The sequence below is a fragment of the Rattus norvegicus genome, chromosome 15 (genome assembly GCF_036323735.1).
Source record: "Rattus norvegicus strain BN/NHsdMcwi chromosome 15, GRCr8, whole genome shotgun sequence".
NCBI lineage: Eukaryota > Metazoa > Chordata > Mammalia > Rodentia > Muridae > Rattus > Rattus norvegicus.
The window spans coordinates 16,037,923-16,047,350 of NC_086033.1; the positions used below are offsets into that span (position 1 = coordinate 16,037,923).

A 9,428-nucleotide genomic window follows, 5' to 3' on the forward strand; every position below is an offset into this window, starting at 1 on the left:
GTGTGGCGTGTGTGTGTATGTGTGTGTGTGTGTGTGGCGTGTGTGTGTAATGTGTGTGGACTTGTTCATATATATGCACACATGTCTGTGGGGTACATAGAGGTTAAAGATCAATGTTCCTTATTCACTCTCTACCTAATATCCCACAGCTGAGATTAAAAGAAACCAAAATTCTAATGACACCAATTCTAATGACAACTGGCCAATGAGCCCCAGGAATTTGCCTCCTTCTACCTCCGAAGCACTTCGATTACAGCTATGTGCTGTGTCATCATGCCTGGTTTTTATATGGGATTTGGTCTCCAAATATAGCCCTTTGTGCTTATGTGGCAAGCCCTTTAATATCCAAGTCATTTTCCCCATGATTTCTTACAGTGGTTTGAAAAGGAATGTTTCCCATAGGTTCGTAGAATGTTTACTCACCAGGGAGTGGCACTATTTGAAAGGATTAGGATTAGGCATGGTCTTGTTGGAGGAAGCGTGTTACTAGGGGTGGACTTTGAAGTATCAAAGCTAGGTTTATGTCTGCAGCTTTAATTTAGTTCCACTGAAACGTCTGTCTGTCTTCATGGCAGTTCCATACAGCCTTTTACATAATTTTATAGTAAGAGCATGCCATGAATTATAGTAAGAGCATATGCCATGCCCGGAGTCTCTCTTGGCTTATGTTTCAGAATGTAGCTCCTAGCTACTCTCCAGCATCCTGTCTACCTGTGTGCCACCATGCTCTCTACCATGATGATAATGGACTAAACCTCGGAAACTGTAAGCAAGTCCCAAGTTAAGTACTTTATTTTATAAGAGTTGTGTTGGTCATGGTGTCTCTTCACAGAAATAGAGTAGTGACTAAGATACTCTTTTTTAATAAAAGAAAACTAAACTTTGATATTTGTTCTATGCCAGTGAAAGGATAATATTTTACTGTCTCTAAACAGTGACAAGAAGGGCAGCTTCCTAAACCTCCAATCTAATGGGTAGAAAATACATCAATAAGCAAAGAGTCAGAGGGATGAATACGGGGAAGTATTGATTTGGGAGAAGAGGCTGGGAATGCTAGCAAGCTAGTGGGGGAAACATTTTGACTGTATTGGTGTTATCTAATGCTTTTGCAAACAGACAGAAATGCATAAAGGTTGAATTTGGACTGATTTGGTGACTGTGACAAATTTAAATGTAATGTACTATCCTTTTATCAATGGGTTGAATAAGACAGAACTCCATTTCAAAGATAATTTTATTTTATGTGTATGAGTGTTGGGCTTACATGTATGTCTGTGCACACACAGACATATGCATGCCTATTGCCCACAGAGTGCAGAAGATGTTGGGTATCCTGGAACTGGAGTTTCTGCGGATTGTGAGCTGGGTGCTGGGAATTGAATACAATTTCTCTGGAAGAGAAGCCAGTGCTCTTAACCACAGACCCATCTCTCCATCTCCAGAAAACGTCATTGAAAAAAAAATCATAAACCAGCTGCTTGGCAGAAAATCAAATTCCTTCAGGGTCAGTACTTCTTGAAACCAAAATATGTACTTAAGGCTGCCCTCGGTGCTAAAAATTTCATCCCCTTATCAACTTTGCTGTTTTCAATCAGAGAATCACATAAGAATATGAGGCCAAGCTCTGATCACTCACAGTGAGACACAAGACCCCTGTGCAGTAAAAATACAATCCCATTCCCCAGTCCCATGTCCCCTCCATGGCTCTACCCACGGGTTGGATTGCTTGTGGCATAGTTACGCGGCCTTTGCAGAAGCAAAGCTTTGCCTTGTCAAAATGCTTCGGATTCTGTGCTCACTTTCTTGAGACCCCACACCTGTATCTTACAGTGTGGGCCCCTCCCTTCATGAACAAGTCTCAAATCTTATTTCCTTCTTGGAAGGTGGCTGGCCTCATACTCCCAGAGATCTGCCTGTTTCTGTCTCCTGGTGTTGGGATTAAAGGCATGGACTAAAGAAACTTTTACTTTTGACTTTTTAAAAAATTATCTATCTATGTATCTATGTATCTATGTGTATGTGTCTATGTATCTATGTATCTATGTATCTATGTATCTATGTATCTATGTATCTATCTATGTATCTATGTATCTATGTATCTATCTATCTATCTATCTATCTATCTATCTATCTATCTATCTATCTATCTATCTATCTATCTGTGTATGATGTGTGTATAGGTGTCTGAGGAGGCCAAAAGAGGCACTTGATCTCTGAAACTGGAGTCACAGGCTGCCATGAGTTGTCTGCTGTGAGTGCTGGGAAGGAACTGCAGCTCTGGAAGGGCAGGTCCACTATAAACATCAGTCCATCTCTGTAGCTTCCAGGAAGCTTATTTCTAAGAGGATATTTGCAGAAGTGTTGGGCACAGATTCTGGAGCCAAAGTGCCAGGTTATTTTAGTACACCTCCGCTACCTTCTAGATCATTTGGACTGAGTGGTCCAGTACACAAATTCTCAGCAGCAAGAGAGAAATTAGAGTATTTACTTCATAGAATTCTGAGCTGATACAAGAAGACACCTAACATAGAGTCAAACATAGGATGAGTGTCAATCAGTGCTAGCTGCCTTATGATAACATTGTTATTGTTGCATGGGAATACAACAATACAGAAGTCTATACTGCCTTGAAAACGCAAGGAATTCCTCGCTATCATGCTTCAAGAGTTAATCCTACCTCAATATTTGAAAGTTTAACCCTTTTTAGTGTGAATTTATGATTTTTAGGACTATTGTTAAAAATTAAAATATAATTATATATGTATATATATAGTATTTATATGTATACATACTATACATATGTTGTATGTATTGACTATATATACATGTTGACTATAGAAGAAAGCAGAAACAACACAAAACTATAGAAAACAAAAAGCGGATTCAAATGCGTTCCTCGCTCCCCCAGCCTCGGTCTCGCTCTTCTGAAGTCCTCACCTGCAGAGCTGTCTGTACTTAATAATTTCATTCTCAACAGATGAGTGTGCAAATGAACACACACACACACACACACACACACACACACACACACACACACACGCCCCTGTGGAACTGGTTGCTTACAAAAGCATCCACATGGGCCAGGTGCCGTGGCACAGCCTTTCATCTCAGCATTTGGGAAGCAGAGGCAGGGGGATCTCTGCGACTTTGAGACCAGCCTGGTCTACATGGCAAGGTCCTGGACAGCCAGGGCAGCATAGAGAGATCCTGCCTTAAACACCAAACACCAAAACCAAACAAAAGCCCACCCTCCATTACGCATCGTTTAATGACATTCCTTCTCGTCATTAATATATTCTGGTCATCGGTGTGGAGAATTCTTTCTCCTTTATCATGGTATATTCCATGACTTTCAGAGTATTTCCCTTTTCATTTTCCCCACATAAAAGCGCTTCCAGGGATGGGGATGTATGGCTCAGTTGATAGAGTGGTTGTCTGGCCCACACGCTGCCTCCTTTGTGTCTGCAGCACCTTACAAGGGAAAACAGTCGTGTTCTCATTCATTCACCGGCACAGTGATGGCTCCGTAAGTAGCTTTCAAAACAGCGCCGATCAGCTTTGTTAAAACTAAAGGCTTTGGAGAAAACAACCTGCTTTTGAATGGATGTAGTTGGAAAAGGGTTCTCTCTCTAATTTTATAATGATAATGATTATGATACCTCCTGCTTGTGTTTATATATTTTAACTGTTTTCTGTAAAAGATCTCAACTACACTCTGTCTAATGATATTTCGTTCTGGAAGAACCTTGAGATTCTCCTGATAACACTGTTTTTATTGTAATAATTCCTTACAGCATGAGAGAAAACCAGCATGAGAATGTGGCTATTGCTCTTCGTGCAGTCATTATTTAATAGAGATAAAAATTAATATTTCACTATTACTTCATGCCTGACCTTACCCAGATCCGAATATTTATTATCTATATCCTGCTGTTTCCTGCTTCTAAGCTTAAAAATACATGAAGAAAAACCTACAGAATTAAAGGGAAATGGACAATTACATGCTTATAGTATCAGGTTTTAAGACCTCATATCAACTGATAGAAAAATTACACCCCTCCCATAAATAAAGAATTGGAGGGCTGGAGGGATGGCTCAGTGGTTAAGAGCATTGACTGCTCTTCCAGAGGTCCTGAGTTTAATTCCCAGCAACACATGGTGGCTCACAACCATCTGTAATGGGATCCAGTACCCTCTTCTGGTGTGTCTGAAGACAGCTACAGTGTACTCATATACATAAAACATTATATATGTAATATAATTATATAACATATAGTATATGTATATATAAAATTGGAAAATTTAAATAGCATCATCTTCTAAGTTAGCTTAGCTGATATTTGCAAGATACACCAGAAACTAATGGACAAGCCTTGTTTCCAGGACTTACCGTCAACTGACAAAAAAAAAAAAAAAACTGAACAAACAAACAAATAAAGGCCATAAGTTAGGTTATCAAGTCTCCGTATATTTAGGAAAATTTCATTATATAAAGTATGTTTTTAGAAATTAAAAATTAATGCAAAGGCAAGCTCCAAACATTCACAAGTCAAGTAGCATGAATCCAAAAGATTCATGTGTGAGTTAGGAATCACCAGAAAGTGTTTTAAACTATACAATAAGGAATATATAATGTGTCAAAAATTTGGGGTCAAACTACAACAGTTTTAGTGGGAAATACAACTTCAAATTGTTACATCAGGGGGTTGGGGATTTAGCTCAGTGGTAGAGCGCTTGCCTAGCAAGTGTAAGGCCCTGGGTTTGGTCCCCAGCTCCGAAAAAAAGAAAAAAACATTGTTACATCAGTGTCAGTGGTATTAAACATACAAGAAACCAACACAAGGAAAACACAGTAAATCCAAATCCGTAGAAAGGAGAAATAAGTACCACAAGGGCATCTCAATGAGAAACACAAAATCCAAATAAACATTAACGAAAACTATTCAGAAAGTCAGAAGCTGGGAAGATGGTTCATTGAGTCAAGCACTTACAAGTGTGGGGACCTGAGTTTAAATCCCCAAGACAGGAGGAGAGCCAGACTCACATTTTTCAGTGAGAAGCTAATATTTAAAAAAGCATCTTGGAGCATGAAGAAGAAAAAAGGACTATAAAAAAGCAGCCACATGGAGAAATATGGCAGTCTATCCCTGTGTCCACGGATTTTTGTAAACATTTAGTGACTGGTAAAAATGACATCATTCTATAGTTAAAATTGTGTGTGTCCCTGAACTGCCATTAATCCAGCCCCCCATATTTGTAGATAGTGTCATGTCACATTGCCCAAGTTTGGACATCCCTGCCATGGAATACAGGAGCAAAGAGTCTATCGAGCTTACATCACGACAGGCCATATCCTGGGTTCAGAAGGACCTCAGTGTATTCAACGTCAAGGATGGGAATGTGGTACCATGCTGCTGTTGCCTGTCCTGTTGAAGGCTCTGATTCAATTCCCAGTACAGCGAACAAATAAAAACACTTGAAATTACAGCGTATGTTCTATGATCGAAAAAGAGTTAAAGTAGAAACCAGCGGCATAAATATCACAGGAAATCTACCAACACATGTGAATTAAACACACACTTCCACATAGTTCATGGCTCAAAGTGGAAGTGTCAAAAGAAAGAAAATACCTTGAGTTCCATGAAAACGAGTGCGTGGACTATGGAAGGCGGCTGAAGCAGTGGGCAGAGGGAGAGAGGTAGCGGGCAAGTGGAATCAGAATGGAGGGAAACTCTAGAAGCAGTCAGGCATTTTTATTGTTGCTGTTGTTTATAAGACAGGGTCTTACTTCACCAGGCTGGCCTCAGGCTTGCTGTGTGGTTGGGTGTGGCCTTGAACTCCTGATCATCCTGCTTCAGCCTCCCAAGTGCAGGGGCTACCGGCGTGTGTCACCACCCTTGATTGCTAACTACATTGTATCAGGAAACTATAAGAAATTTAAAACGCAAACGAAAGAAACTCAAGGCAAAGGGAGGAGTGTGAAGAAAAGAGCAGATGTCACTGAGGAACACTGAGAAGTAATAAAATAAGAGAGAAACGGGTCTTCATTTTTTAAAGTTATGACTCCGGTATGAAATCCAGACAATTGCAGTAGGAAAAGAGGCTTGAGAGATGACTGAGCGATTGAGAGTTGCTGCTCTCGCAGAGGGACTCTGAATCCCAGCATGCACATAGCAGAACTGCCTAAAACTCCAGGTCCAGGCGATCCAATGCTCTCTTCTGTCTTTTGTGGGCTCCTGAACGCATCCAGGGTACATAAACTCATACAAGGTCATATGCACGCACGCACACACGCACGCACGCGCGCACGCACGCACGCACACACGCACGCGCTTGCGCTTAAAAATAATAAACAAGTTGTCTTCTTTTCCTCCCACTTGGTGACCCCCGACGATCCTTACTGTCATCATGAGCTGCCTCCTCACCCAAGGTTACCGGAATTGTAAGAACAAGTCTCGCTTCTGCTGGGGTGTCCACGATGGTAAGCTCTGCATCTTTTTGACTTGGGCCGGAAGAAGGCAAAAGTTGATGAATTCCTACTTTGTGGCCACATGGTGTCAGATGAATACGTACAGCTTTCTTCTGAAACCCTGGAAGCTGACTGTATATCTGCCAACAAATATGCGGTAAAGAGTTGTGACAATGCTGGCTTTTGTATCTGAGTAGGACTCCACCCTTTTCATATCATTCGCAACAACAAAGATGCTGTCCTGTACCGGGGTTGACAGACTCCAGCCAGGTATACAGGGACTTTGCGAAGCCCCAGGGCACAGTGGCCAGGGTTCCCATTGGCCACATATGGTGATGTCCATCTGCACCAGGCTGCGGAATAAGGAGCATGTGATTGAGGCTCTGCATAGAGCACAAGTACAAGTTCCCTGGCCTACGGAAGATCCACATCTCAAAGGAGTGGGACTTCACCAAATTTAAAGCAGATGAGTTTGAAGACATGGTTAATGAGAAGTGGCTCATTCCTGATGGCTCTGGGGTCAGACACATCCCCAGTCCCCAAATAATATCCCCTAGACTATTGGAGAGCCCCTTATTCCTGAGGGCTTCCACGCTGCTCTCCTATACCCTACTAAATCATGTTCAATAATAAATCTCACATCCAGTCTGCTTACAAATAAGAATAAATAAATCTTTAAAAAAGACAGTACAAAAGAGAAAACCGGAAAGTAGCATCTTTTGTTAACTTGGATAAAAAAAATTACCTAGCAAAACATTAACAAACCAAATATAGCAATGCATAAAAAAATTATTCAGCATGTCCAGTGAGATTTATTATAGGCATGTAAGACTTAGTTAATTATCTAAAAATCGATTAGGTCAGCCCCTCCTTTCAGCAAACCAGGAAAGAAAAATCTTAACATGTATTTATAATATATGTGTGTGTGGTATAAAAACATAATTTAATATATGACAAATAGGTTTTATATGAAAGCCACAAGCAAGAAAATAGTTGAAATTCTATTTACATAATTTCTGCCAAACATAAAATACTTAAAAACCTACCAAGTCTTTTATATTAAAAATATTTCTCAGATTTCTAAAGATGACCAAATAAATAGACACACTGTGCTCGTTAACATTTTTTAATTTATGTCAGATGAGGGCATTGAGTCCCTGAAACAAGGATCTGTAAGCTACTGTGTAGGTTCTGAGAATTGAACCCACGTCCTTTCTAAGAAGAGTAGTAAGTGGTCTTAACCATCAAGAGCCATCTTTCAAGACTCTTTACGTTGATCTAATTGTAGTTTAAACAACTATGCATAGATGTCTTGTCTACATATGTCTCTGCCTGTGGTCAGGAAAGGTTGTCTATTGGATCCTGTGGAATTGGCATGATAGGTGGTTGTGAGCTGTCATATATGTGTTGAGAATAGAACCCCAATCTTCTGTCAGAATAACTAACCCTCTTAACTACTGAGCCATCTCTCTAGCCTGCAGAGTGACTGTTTTAATGATCTCTGGGTCCTTTAAGGCAAGAACAGGTTATTTTATTTGTTTATTTTTGAGACAACTTAGTACGTGTGGCCTGAAAGTACTTTTACTAAGTGTTCAGGTCTTAGGGGCTGGGAAGGTAGTTCCTTTTATAGAGTGTCCGTCATGCAGACATGAGGACCTGAGTTGACTGAGCTTGGTGGCACACATTTAAAAATGACAGCTGTGGGGTTGGGGATTTAGCTCAGTGGTAGAGCGCTTGCTTAGGAAGCGCAAGGCCCTGGGTTCGGTCCCCAGCTCCGAAAAAAAGAACCAAAAAAAAAAAATGACAGCTGTGGGAAGAATCAGAAGGGTAGATTCCTGTGGCTTAATTGTCAAGACTCAGGAATCCACCCTCAGTGACTGACTGTCTCAAAAACCAAGGTGGATGGCTCCTGAGGAACGACACTTGAGGCTCATCCCTGGTCTTCACAGACACACCTAAGAACATGGGTGTCTGTGCACACACTGGTACACACACACACACACACACACACACACACACACACACACACAAATCTGTGTGGGGAGATTAAAGACTTATCTCCCTCTTTTTATATTTATTCATTTTTAACTTAAAACACAGAAAGACTGGGCTTCCGAATCACCAAGCAGGTGGCCAGGGCTCTCTGGTGCTAGCATCAGAAACTGAGCCAGGTTCTTCTCTTTCCAAGAGTGAGGCCCTGAACTATAACACATGGAAACGTCCCCCAGGCTCTGTAGTATGTTGGGTTTTCATCAAGGAGTTACTTGGAAGCTGGCTTCTGCTAATCCTGTATTAAATTATTCATGGCGAATACCGCTTGCCAGTTGACATCTTTGTTTATAATCAGTATGACTGGTCTGGTCCTGAGGTACAAATGCTTTTACAGTCATGAGTCAGTCAGCTCTCCAAGGTGAGATTCAGGGTTCCCTCTGAACTGTTAAGGCGAACTCTTAGTTCTGGATATCAGCCTGTGGATTTTATTTCTTTCCAGTTCTCCAGTACCGTATTTTTAATTCTTAATCCCGTGGACTTTTATAAATAGCTTTGCTAATTAAAAAGACCATTTTTTGTCTCAATTGAAGTTGGTATTGGTTCATGTCTATATGCTTCCAACTCTCTTTAAGACCAACATTTCTTTTTAAAATATTATTTCTGATGATATAGGGTCCAGTCCAGTGTCCGTTGTGATTATCCAGAATGGCTTTGGAAATCATCTTTCTTTTTGTCAGTTCCCAGAAAATTCATAGCACATTAATGAAGTCACCCCCCTGCTTAAGTCTGATTTTCTTTCCATAAGGTCACTATGGACAGTACAGAGTACAGAGAAGACTTCTTTATCCAGCGTAAGGGAACTGATTCCTGGGATCCTTAATCTCCTATAACTAAGAAGATTCAGACAGTGTTGGGATGAAGAATAAAAAACCTATTTAGATAAGTCTCTCTTACATTGTCTGTGCTG

The 9,428-nt window shown here is 40.6% G+C and overlaps 1 pseudogene; it reads left to right on the forward strand.

Moving 5' to 3' along the window:
- The first annotated feature begins 6,408 nt into the window (after positions 1 to 6,408).
- Rpl10-ps12 (ribosomal protein L10, pseudogene 12) lies at positions 6,409 to 7,052 on the forward strand (annotated as a pseudogene).
- The last annotated feature ends 2,376 nt before the right edge of the window (positions 7,053 to 9,428 follow it).